Raw genomic sequence first — 13,541 nt, 5'->3', positions numbered from 1 at the left:
TTAAACCCTTAGAACATTCCTTGATTTTCTATTCATCACAATTTAATTAAAATATGCATAATATGTCTTACCAGGTAAGTCACTGTCTTTATTTAGGTAGGGTTTATCTGTTTCTTCATCTAGAGAGTTAATTGCGAGTTACTTCCTTAGTGTATTTTCACAAACATTGTGGTGAATATCTAAGAAAAATATTTATACAGTTTGTTTAGTATGGAAAGGTCCCTCCTTAATTTCAGTTCAAAGCTAATGCAAAAAAGAGCAAAGTGTCGTACAAAGTTTATTGTTAGGCACATAGGTGTCTATTATCACATTGTGTATTAGCCTACCTTATGATTAGAAAATATTGTCTTCTCGTTGGGGGTCCAGTGTCTGTGAAATGTATCTCGCACTGTCTTTAGCGAAGGTCTTTACTAAGCCGGATTCTCATAGATCCAACTTACTATTAAAGCAAATGATATGCACTTTATTTAATTTATATTATAGACCGAGAGATGCAAACATTTGTATTGTTTAAAATGCGCTTAGAGCTAGACAATACATAGTAACGTGACTCAATATATTTAATTATCGAGCTAATATTCACCAATAAAGTTCGATGATTGCATATGCACGATAACATCCTCTCCATTTATTCTGAAAGATATACAATAGTTTCTGGTGGACATCGATAATACTATAACATAAACCCTTCCAAGATGGCGCCTATCTGTTCCGGTATGCAACACTGGCATACGCTTGAAACGCTCGTGACTTTTTTACTTGTTACATTAATTATTAGATATTTGTCTGACAAAGTGATATAACATAAAATTCAATTAATTATATCGATCTTTAAATATAGTAATGACTATATGTCATATAGAATATCGATCTGCATTACCTATCGTAAATAAATACGGAAATGGTAATAAGTATTATTTTTTAAAATAGACGCATTTTTTACTATTCCCTCTTAACATATAGGCAATTGTAAATGAGGATTCGCATCATTACCACGTATGAAACGAGACCATTTCAAAATGGCGTCTGTTATTTCATGCATCACATTAAGTATAATACTGGCGGTTTTTGGATACATGAATATTCAGACGCGAAAATTGGTGCAAAACCGTATGATAAAATATAGTTTTGCCCCATTGGATAGAGCCTTTTTTAGATAGAATCGCTACATTTTCTTTGAATAATGAAGCATATAGGTACACTTAAAGATGGCGCCCATGCACCAACGCGAAGGGTGACGTCTTTCCAAAAATAAGATCAGCTGTGCTCAATTGAGGGATCCGAGCGGGCTATGTAAACCAAGGACAAACCACATTCATTTGTAAGCTGATGTGGTTACGAGGCCATGAAGTCCGGGATTTACATACAAAACAAGTAAGTGTTAAGGGAATACTCTGCTCGATACGCTTAGCATAGAACTAACTTAAGGACGTTTTTTTGATCTAATCTCTGAAACTTAAAAAATGTTAGTCAGGGATTGCTACTTCTTCCCCCTTGATAATAAGCGCCTTAGACAACAATATTACTGATAATTTGCTTCTTGGAAAGAACTTTTTCATGTTATAGATGTGTTTTCTTGAGAAATTAGTTAGTGTTTTAAGACATGGAAGCCTCTCTAATTTTTAATAATGGATGACAGATCTATGGCGGCATCAACCTAAAAAGTATATTTTTTAAACCAACAAATATTCATTAAGCTTATGAAATCAAATGGTAGTCACGTTACTATGTATTGTCTAGCTCTAAGCGCATTTTAAACAATACAAATGTTTGCATCTCTCGGTCTATAATATAAATTAAATAAAGTGCATATCATTTGCTTTAATAGTAAGTTGGATCTATGAGAATCCGGCTTAGTAAAGACCTTCGCTAAAGACAGTGCGAGATACATTTCACAGACACAGGACCCCCAACGAGAAGACAATATTTTCTAATCATAAGGTAGGCTAATACACAATGTGATAATAGACACCTATGTGCCTAACAATAAACTTTGTACGACACTTTGCTCTTTTTTGCATTAGCTTTGAACTGAAATTAAGGAGGGACCTTTCCATACTAAACAAACTGTATAAATATTTTTCTTAGATATTCACCACAATGTTTGTGAAAATACACTAAGGAAGTAACTCGCAATTAACTCTCTAGATGAAGAAACAGGGGGGCGTGGCCAAGATGGCGGCGTGAACAGACGTGCTTTGTCGGAGCTCCCGCCGCCGGCCGTTAACTACAGCATATCTCCTAGCGAAACGCCCTGAACCGAGCACTTCCCCGGCGGGCCTGAGGCCAGCATTGCTGCGGGGGGGTGCAGGACGGCTGTGCGGCCGGTTCCCGGCGCGGAACCCCGGCTGGGCCCGGCCCGGCGACCTGGTGGCACTGACGGCCTGGAGGGAGCGTGGCGCGACGGCGAGGCCGCGAGGGGCGGAGCCTGCACGCCGAGTCGGAGGCGCCTGTACCCGGCGGCTGCTGAGACGGCGAGCCCGGCCCGCGCTGCTGAGCGCGAGGCCCCCGTGATCACCTGTCGGGGGCTTCTGCGGGCTCGCCACACTGACCTGCAGCTCATCGGGGTGCCTAGCTGGTGGTGGTCGACGGCGGACCCGGCCTGGGTCGAGTGAGGGACCCCAGGACAAGGAGGTGAGGAGCGGTGGTGGAGGGGGCCCCCCACCCCCCCGGCCCAGCAGACCCCCTTTCACGTGGGGCCGCCGAGAGACAGCGGAGACCGGCTGGCACCCTCGCAGGCCCGTCCACTGGCAGCACAACACGGCGATAGTCTGGGACGGTCGAGATCACGATCGGCCAGCGCAGGGCCTATCGGTGTGACCCCCCGCGGCCACCGGTCCCCGCCTGCAGCATTGCCCCAATCCCTGGCGGCATCCACGCGCCTAGACATTCGACAGGAGAGGTGGTGGCCTGTCGGCGCGGGGGGCGCGGAGAGGATCCACGGGGGCCACGCACGTGGTGAGACAACACGAGAGCTCTCAACCTGCGCAGACGCTGGAGGCACCCACACGAGTAGCCGAGCCCTCCCGACCACGACCCCCACGGAGGCGAGCGGGCCCCCCTTGCTGCGAAGAGGCCCCTGCGACCGTACTGAGCTCTCACCCCCTGGACAGTGTGCCGCGGTGTACCGCGAGCGCCATCTTGGGCGGCTTCCCGCCCGGCCTGGCCGGCGCTCCCCGCCTCGTCCTCTGGAACCGGCGCCCCTGCGCCCATCGCGCGGCCCTCCCTGAGCCCTGCTGCGGATTCGTGGAACGGCGACACCACGCTGCTCACCTGGAGTGGCGGAGGACTAGGAGGATCGCGGAGGTGCCACCCACATTGCACTGGTTGTCCCGGGGCCGGAGCGGTGCCCACAAGGCCTGAGGATCGATCTGCGGCCAGCAGAAGGAGATACCAGCGGACGCGGCTGGGGGCTTTGGGACGGTATGTCCGGCGGGAGGCCCAGGAAGGACCGCACCATAAAGGATCTCTTCACCCCCCCTACCGTGGGGAAGCGGAATGGCCCCGCGGGGTCAAATCCCCGGGGAGATGCGGACAATCCGACGGTGGCCTCGTCGCCCCCTGGGGGAGCGGATCCCGAGGCTCCAGTCACGCGGTCCTTTCTGGAGTCCCTGTTCACTGGGCTGAGGGAGGACATCCACGCCCTAAAGAAGGAGCTCCAGGACGAGATCAAAGAGGTCCGCCGGGACACCGATGCCATAGGGGAGAGAGTGGCGGACCTGGAAACGAAGAGCGACACACGGGACGCCGAAATAGAGGCCCTAAGGCAGGAGCTGGCCCGCATCCATGACCAGCAGGTGGATCTCCAGACGCATGCCGAGGATCTGGAGAACCGCTCCCGGCGGCATAATATCAGGATCCGAGGAGTGAAAATGGCCCCGGACACAGAGGACCTCTTTCGGTTCACACAGGGTCTCTTCAACCACATCTTGGGCCGACAGGCGGACGCCCCCCTGCGACTAGACAGGGCCCATCGGACGGGCCCGCCGAGGGCCGACGCACCGCACCCACCGGACATCCTGGTGTGCGTGCAGGACTTCAGGACAAAAGAGGAGATCCTGAGCAAGGCACGCCGCATGGAGAGAATCACCTTCGGCGACCATTCACCGGCGCTTTACCAGGACCTGGCTGCACTTACCCTAGAGAAACGGCGCACCTTTCGGCCAGTAACGGCGGAACTGAGACAGCGCAACATTTCCTACAGCTGGGGGCACCCCTTCCGCCTGGTGTTTCGGCTCGGCAATGTCCTCCATCAGCCACGCACCCTCAGAGACGCCTGCCGCGTGCTGGGCCTGGAGGAGCCGGTGGTCGACGATGGGTCATCGGGAGAAAAGACTTCTAACGAGGCTGGCCCAGGTCGCTGGCAGCAGCAACGACGCAGACGCAGGCCGAGACGCCCCGCGGCAACCGAGATAGAAGAGGGGCAGAGGGCTGCGGTGGAGACGGTGGCGCAGGGCCTGGCACCGGCAAACAATGGCTGACCGCTGGGAGAGCGACGCACTGGTTCCACAAGCCATGGTTGGTTCGGGCTAATCTAGTCCGGCGGCGGGGGCGCGTGCAGAGCGCTCCTTGGTCTTCCCTGATGGTGACTCTGTCTCTTCGTCTGTGGCGGAGTGCTTCGAGCGGGCCGACCTGCTTGCGACGCCACCACTGCCCCCATTCTACGGACCTACCTTACCACGGGTCCAGCGGCCATGTGCCTGGACCTGGGACAATGTTGGACCACATTTCTATGCCAGTTGGGGAGAAGGGTTGGGTAGGGGGGCGGGCACGGGGAGTTGGATGGGGAGCGTTTGCACCGGGGGAGGGGGGGACCCAGGCGGGGAAGTTGCTCCAGTTGCTCCGGTTGAGCGGGGACTTGGGGGGGCAGTTGGGGTTGGGGGGGTCTTGGGGTGAGAGGGGGGAGGGGGGGGGGTTCTCCTTGTCCAGAGGGTTCGGTCGCCAAGAGGTGCTCTGACACGCCCCCTAGCGCAGTGTCTTTCACGGCCCGCGGGCCCACAGTCACGGCCGCCGGGCGGGCTTGGCTTTACCCGTACAATCCCAGATATGCCACGACACCTCATAGTGCTTACGCTTAATGTGCGGGGTCTCAACAGTCCGAACAAACGCAGGGCGATATTATCCTATCTCGAGCGCTCCAAGGCGGATATCTGCCTTCTCCAGGAAACACACCTTGTGCGCAGCGACCAGCATAGACTCAAATCCCGCGCGTTTCCGTGGCAGTTCTTTTCCTCTTCCCCGAAGAAGTCTGCAGGGGTGGCGATCCTAGTGGCTAAGTCCTTTGAGGGGAAAGTCCTCCAGAAAGAGGCCGAAGTTAGAGGGCGGCTCCTACTCTATAGCTTCCAAATCGCGGGCCACACCTTGCTTGTGGGCTCTGTTTATGGCCCGAACGAGGGTCAGGAAAAGTTCCTGCATACAGCTCTAGAGACCGTTACAGCCACCACACACACTCACTTGCTGCTGGGAGGGGACCTCAACATAGTCTTTCATAACACGGCGGATCGCTCGGGTCAGAGGTCCGGTCAAGTAGGGGCGCTCACGGCGGCGGGTCACGCGCACCTGACAGACCTGGGCCTCATCGACCTTTGGCGGCACACACACCCCCAAACTACTGCCTACACGTATTACTCGGCTGCGCATAAGACGTATGCGAGGCTAGACTATTTACTGGGCTCCTCGCAGCTGGCGTTACAGGTGGAGAGCGTGGAGATACTGCCAGCCGCGCTCTCGGACCACTCCCCGGTGGTGGCGACGCTTCGGGTGGGAGCCATGCCAGCTCCACAACGGCACTGGAGGCTGCGGGACGGTCTCTTACAGCTGCCTGACACCCAGGCCCGACTCACGACAGCGATTAACCGTTTTCTGGAGCACAACGCCAATGATGACACCACCAAAGCTACCCAGTGGGCAGCCCTCAAAGCGGTCCTGCGCGGGGAAATCATTTCCATCGCCACGGCCAACAACAAGGAGAGGGAGCTGAAACGTGCCGCGCTCTCCCAGCGCGTGGCGGAATTGGAACAGATGCACCAACGCACGGGGGCAGCCAGAGCATGGCGTCAACTGTGCGCCGAGCGGAAAATGCTAGCGGCCTTGGACCAAGATGTGGCGGAATACGCCGCTATGCGCCTCAAACACGTCTACTTTACCGGTGGCGACCGCTGCGGGAGACTGCTGGCAAGTAGGCTTCGGGCGCAAACCCAGAGGCAACAAGTGCGCTCTCTCCAGTTGCCCAATGGCGACCTGGTCACAGAGAACGCAGCGATTGCGACGGCCTTTGGCAATTTCTATGCGGCGCTCTACGACGCGGATCACCTAGATCCTGACGCCGGCCCAGCCTATTTGCGGGGCGCGGAACTCCCCACCCTTACCCAGGCCCAAGCGGACTTCCTGGAGCGGCCCATAGGCCTGGAAGAGGTCATCTCGGCCATTGCCCGCCTCAAGGTCGGGAAATCCCCGGGACCCGACGGCTACACTGCGGCATTTTACAAGACCTTTTGCCAGCAGCTTGCCCCCCTCTTGCGCGACCTGTTTAACACGTTTGACACGCCCGGCGCCATACATCCGGACCTGCTGGAGGCGTCTATCTCTGGTATTCCCAAACCGGGCCGTGATCCGGCAGTTTGCGGCTCCTACAGACCCATATCGCTACTGAACGTAGACCTGAAGCTCTACACTGGCATACTAGCGAGCCGCATCGCCCCATATATGCAACAACTGATAGACCCCGACCAAGCGGGCTTTATCCCCCAACGGCAGACCAGCGACAACACCAAGCGGGTGCTGCACCTCATTGAGGCCGGATCGCGCACTAAACCCGGCTGCATGCTGCTCACCATTGATGCGGAGAAGGCCTTCGACAGAGTACATTGGCCATACCTCGACCAGGCCCTCCGTCACTTCGGCTTTGGAGAGAAACTCCGCCACCGCATCTTCAACTGCTACCGCCGGCCCAACGCCGCGGTAAGAGTGAACGGTCATACCTCCCCGAGGTTCGACATTGGCAGAGGCACGCGCCAAGGCTGCCCGCTGTCGGCGCTCCTATTCGCATTGTACATGGAGCCGATGGCCCAGAGGGTGCGGCAACATGCTCTCATTTCAGGTATTAAATTTGGGGCCGACACGCATAAGATCAGCCTGTACGCCGACGACGTCTTGCTGTCCCTCACTGACCCAATGCGATCCCTGCGTGCTCTCTTTGTGGAGCTCCACACCTTCGCCCTGGCCTCGGGCTTCAAAATCAACGAAGCCAAATCTGAGGCCTTGAACATCTCACTGAGCCCGGATGTGGTGGCCGAGATTAAATCGGAATTCCAAATCCAATGGTCGGACACAACCGTCCCGTACCTGGGCGTTCGCCTGGCTCCTACTGTCCGAGGCACTGCGCGGGTCAATTACGAGGCCCTCACCCGCAAACTCCGGGAGCAGCTCCGGCGCTGGAAACCACTTACGCTGTCATGGTTAGGAAGAATTGCCGCAATCAAAATGACATTGCTGCCGCAGATTCTGTACCTGTTTCAGACGCTCCCCCTGAACCCCCCGGCGGGTTGGCTTCAACAAACTCAATCGGAATTGTCACGGTTCATCTGGAACGGCCGGCGACCCAGGTTCAAGCATACTCTCGCCACCCTACCCCCCGCGAACGGAGGGGTCGGCGTGCCAGACCTTACCCTGTACTTCCAGGCGGCACAGCTGCGCACCTTTGTGGAATGGTTCCGGCTGGAGTCCGGTAAGCACTGGCTCTTCCTGGACCAGGCAGTGGCCGGCCGTACCCTCCAAGGCGTGCCCTTCATTCCGCGCCGACACCGTCCCCCTAACTTGTACGCCTCTGAAATCACCAGCACCGCCCTGCGAGTGTGGGATAGGGTAGCCGTGGCCAAGGGGCTGACCACCTTCCCCTCACCCATGACTCCCATCTTTGAGAATCCAGACTTCACACCGGGCTTGGACACCGGCACGTTCACGACGTGGCGGACGACACCCTGTCGTGCGGCAGGACACATGTTCGATATCAAGGGCATCCTGTCGTTCCAGCAGGTCAAGGCAGATTACGGCGTGGCCGAATCGGAACGCTTGCAATACCTACAGGTGCGCCACTGGGTGCTCCATCCCTCGATCCAGCCCGGAGCCCAACGGCACCTCACGCCTTACGAACGATGGCTGCTGACACGCACCTCGGATAAGAAGTTGATATCGGACCTCTATCAGCAGCTGCTCCTCACGCAGGCACACACATACAACGCGGGCCAGGTCCGGTGGGAGAGGGATCTGGGGAGGCAGCTCACTAGGAAGGAATGGGAGGGGGTGTACCATAGAGCCAGACACTCGGCGCACCACACTGGCCTTACTGAGACATTGACTAAGGTAGCAACATACTGGTACCACACCCCTGAGAGACTACACCACTGGGATGCCCGAATCAGTGACAGATGCTGGAGGGGATGTGGGGAACTAGGGACACTGGAACACCTGCTGTGGAGCTGTAAGGCGCTGCGCCCCTATTGGGACCCTATCTTGGATCTTATAGATGCACATCTGGACACACAACTGCCGCGCTTCCCAGCGTACATTCTACTAGGCCTCCCAAACGCACTCATGTACCCTCTGAAATCCTGGCGCGGGCGCCTGATCGCGCTTGCGCTTGGGGCTGCGGTCCAAAACATTGTGGCACACTGGAGGGCGACCCAGGCTCCGCAACAACTGGGGTGGCTTCACCGACTATGGGCGATCCTGGGAATGGAGAAACTATCGCTGGCAGCGTCAGGGAGGGGGGCGGACTTTGCGGAACTCTGGCGGCCATTCCTCGCCTTGCTTACCGGGGAGTTTCGGGAGGTGAGCTGCCCACACTACCTGCGTCTGCTACGCTTGGCGGAAACACCTCTCCCGGACCCCAAAACACACACCCGTAAGCGCACAGGCCCCACGCGCGTGGCGACCACTGACTGTTGAGAGTGGTTCACAACCTATAGCTGAATTCCGGACATGGACAAGGAGAAGGGAGGGCTGGGGTGGGGTGGGTGGTGGGGTTGTTTACAGTTCTTTGTTTCTCGTGTTTTCTTACAATGCACTAGCACTGACCAGCTTGCACCGTTGTAGCACCTCTTAAGACGCGGCCGGCCCATTGGGTTGTAGGCGGCTTGCTGTGTTAATAAGATGACGTACCCGCTGGCCCTATGTGGGGTACCCGCGGGGTCGCTAACCTCGGCCTCCCTAGAATGGTGGCGGCCCCTACAGATGTCGCTGAGGTGCATTTTTTGCCTGTGCTCAATAAAATATTTAATACATAGATGAAGAAACAGATAAACCCTACCTAAATAAAGACAGTGACTTACCTGGTAAGACATATTATGCATATTTTAATTAAATTTTGATGAATAGAAAATCAAGGAATGTTCTAAGGGTTTAAAAAATAAGGTGTACAGACACAACAGCAGATTTTTTTGATTTTTCCCACTCTTTAAAAAATGTTATGGATAGCCCTTTTAAAGTAAATGTTATGTTTACTTAAAGGTTTTCTCCTTTTTAAAGAAAAATTATGGTTACCCAAATGTTGTTCTTAACCGCTTATCTTAGTACCTGTAACAATTTTTGTTCAAATGGTGTTTTCACTGCTTATCTCAGCTTTGGTTATAATTTCTGCTCTACCCACCGTACCGTAAAATACATGCTAACTGGTTGTGCTCCTATGGAAAGGACATATATAAAAAAATCTTTCAGTCCCAAATTAGAACAAACTGGAAACTATGTAGGAAAGAAAGTCTTCAGTGGAGTCATTTTGATTTCAAAAAGTTAAACAAATGCAAAGTATGTAAATAGTATATATATTTTTTTGACTTTTAAAAAAAATGATAGTATAAGTAGATTATGAAAACTGTATATATGTATAAATTGTAATTAATGTATATATATGTGTTATTTGTAGCCCTGAAGAAGTCCTTTTGGATGAAACGCGTAGGCACCGGCTACAACATTGTTTTTATGAAGATAGAATCCATGCTTTTTGAACCAAATAAAGAATTTACCACTCATCCATTGAAGACTCTTAACTTACCAGGATTGACTGAATGAGATACTGCGACTCTATGGTGTACATCCAAAAAGAATATTGCTTTTTTCTTTGTTATTATACTACATAGAAATAGATCGTTTTTACATTGTTGTAGAGTGCTGGACATTGTGATAAATTGTATATGTCTGAGACTTTTTTAGTCTCAGGGAGACCTAGGGGTCTGGATCTCCTGTCCTTAGCACCTAAAAATTGTAGATACTAATGTGACACTAGTGGATAGGTGCAATATCGTATAGCCTCAAACCCCTGTGCTCGGTGTGTATAATACACATTTAATTTATATAATGGTATTTCTATAGTGCTGCACATATCCAAGCATGACTCAATGTAGCACTATTGATAAGAAAAAGACTGAAATAGAAACAGTAACAGAAAAAAGAATAGAATGATAAGGGTGGTACCTGCACCCAGTGGGCGGGCCCAGGTGTGACCTCCTTAGAAAGTTTTTGGGACGTGGTTCTTAATTCTTCCGGGCGGACAGGGAGAGATGATAAGGAGGAGAAGAAAAACTCCGGAGCATTAGACCTTTGGAACAATATGTCATGAACAGGATCATCAGAAAATGTTAATTCTCTCTGACTAAGGCTTCACCAACCAATAGATTGAGAGCTACTTTTAGCTCTCCAACTACCTGTAAGTACCTGTCGTGTTTGCAGCCTAGAGTGCCGAAATACAAGATTCTGTGTGTATGAAGTAATACATGAATATAAAAATTGAAAGATGTGTGCTCAAGAGGAAAATGTGTGTCATTTTAAGAGCTCATAAGCTGATGTTTGAAGAAAAATAACTGAAGTTCCAAAAAATATGTATAGCTGATATATGAGGGATACATTGTGCAGCATTGAGTATTTTTATTCCCCACAGACTGGTATTGGAGATTGATAAAGCCTTTTTCATATAACTGCTGGCATAGGGCGGCTACCAATCGTGCCTTATGTGGTCACTATTACTACACTAACAATATTAGTAGGTCCCAATCGTGCCTTATGTGGTCACTATTACTACACTAACAATATTAGTAGATCCAGATGATTTTCACTGAACATAAGCAGCTCTTGTTACAGGTTACAGAAAAGGCTGAAGTACCCTTCTCTTCTACCTGTGCCCTAGATTAATATTCATGGCATGCCTCTGGAGGCTCTTCTGACAGTACCACCAGTGCCAAAATGTGCCTCGCCCGCCCAGGTAAGATTGGAATTTGGGCTTCAGGACCTCAAATACAGGGCAATGAGCAACTTCATTAAATTCTGCCACTCCCTCGGTTATCCGAAGTGGACACCTTAAACAGACTCTGCTGGGACGAAGTTAGGTCACAGAACGAGCAAGAAACCCCAAACTCTTGGGGGAGCTACCTGAGTACATCTTTGGCTACTTTGGAGCTCCAACCAGCATGGGACAACAAGATGGATCGAGCGTCCTTTAACAAAATAGTGAATGTCGCAAGTAAAAAGAAATCTTTATTGGAAGATAAACTTGCGCTCACAAAGAGACAGTTCTTATTTGAAGATGTGCCTTCTAAAGTTCAGGATGGGGTGCACGTCTCCAAGGATTTATCCCCTTCTTGGCAGACAGTTGTGAACTCAGAACGTTGTCGCTTATGCGGATTTCAAAAGGAAACCTTGGCCCACTTGCTGTGCGCATGCCCAGCCATGCTAACCCAAAGGAGACAATACCTAAAGGCGACCTTTATCAACCTGAATATCCGCTCTAGCAGACAAGCAGTGATAAGTTAGCTGGAGGGTTCGTCATGCATCTTGTCTTGCCGAGGAGTTAAGTTTATGATATTAGTCAACAGCTGCTTATTGCAAACGGACGATCATTAATCATAATTGTATGTAACATATTCCATACTTTTAATTTGGTTGGTACTTAATTTTAACTCTTCTGAAACTTGACCTAAACACAGATTTAGAATGATTTTATAATAACAGAATTTTACACATTTGAAATGCGTGGGAGATAGAGCATAAATGTACATTTGTATATATGACATTTCTATCTGGCTGAGTAGATGAAATTCACTCATCTTATGAACGGGGGGTATTGTGATGATTTTAATTAATCAAGCAATAAACTTGAATCTTGAATCTACCACCACATATCTTAACAGAAAATAAAACATTGAAATTATTGTCCAACCTGCCTTTCACCCCAACATTATTCCCATTGACCTACAACCTCATCTTTTTCATCCTTGAGGGAACTTTTCACCTAGTTGAGAAACAATGATTTACCGTGCTACGAAACTGTAAACTTATAGTGGCAAGTGCTATGAGTAAAACACTTAATTGCATTTCATTTAATATGCTGATGCAGTCACGGGGAGCTAATCCCACGTGATCTCGGTCTGCATCATTGGATCTAATGATACACAACTTTAAGAACTGCAGCATGCACAGCAATCCCACCACTGAGTCATTTGTAATGCACATCTTTCTTGCCTTCCATCATACACTGGTATGCATGAACAGAGTCCTAGCTCTTTCAGCCTCCCAGGAATGGACGAGCTCTCACAAAGCCCCTAAGTACATCCTAGAGTCATACCCAGAAGGAAGTGACTTATATCATGCACCCGAATACCTGCATAGCTCTCATAATCCACCTATATCTAGACTTTCAGTACGCAATACTGTCCATGTACTGGAACATTCAGCGACCTCTCGCTAAACACCTCTGTTGTGACTTGCAGACTGTGCAGGGATGCCCCATGCATATGGCTTAATGCATTGCAGTATAGAATTGAAACAAAGGCCTCTTTATGGCAAAATAGCTTGAAAAGGTATGCCTACAGTAGAGGGCAGCTCAACACAAAGTTCCAGAGTATTAAATCCAGTGGGTGGGTGGGGGGGAGGGGGTGACTCTGACAGTCATCTTTCCTAAATCGATAAATGTGAATTTAGGAATAACAAATCCTGTTATAAAAGGCCATCTGCTCAGCTCAGTGCTCCCTTTAATGATTAACATTCAGTGCCCACAAACGCTATATGTGGTAGTAATTTCCTTAATGCATCAAACCCCCACCCCCCCGCTGCAAAGTTGCTTCTTCCTCTACAAGGCTTGGTCAAGTATGCTTTCATCATCCTCGCTGTACCTTCATTGGGTGATAGGCATTGAAATGGTTCACGGGGTGGAACAGCGTGTGCTTCTCGTGAGCACAAAAAATGTTCGGGCAAGGCGGAGTAGAAAAATGCATAGGGCTTTAAGTGGGCAGGGTCCGTCCGGGTCTCAGAGCCATAAATAATTACAAATGGACATGGAAACGGGTCCTTCTTGGTCCCTATATTCATGTCTTTAACTTTAGTGGTAAAGGCAGTGATTGATGTCTGAAGGATTAATGTAAAAAAAGTTAAGGTAATCCATGTCACTACTATTTAGACTTCACATGGTTTATTCAACCTTGCACTCCACCCCCCCCCAATAAGTGCCAGTGTCAGTTATTTGCAGTATGCTGTGTGGCTATATCAGGGGCGCAACT

Source organism: Lissotriton vulgaris, chromosome 7 (assembly GCF_964263255.1).
Source record: "Lissotriton vulgaris chromosome 7, aLisVul1.2, whole genome shotgun sequence".
Classification (NCBI taxonomy): domain Eukaryota; kingdom Metazoa; phylum Chordata; class Amphibia; order Caudata; family Salamandridae; genus Lissotriton; species Lissotriton vulgaris.
This window is presented reverse-complemented; position numbering follows the sequence as displayed.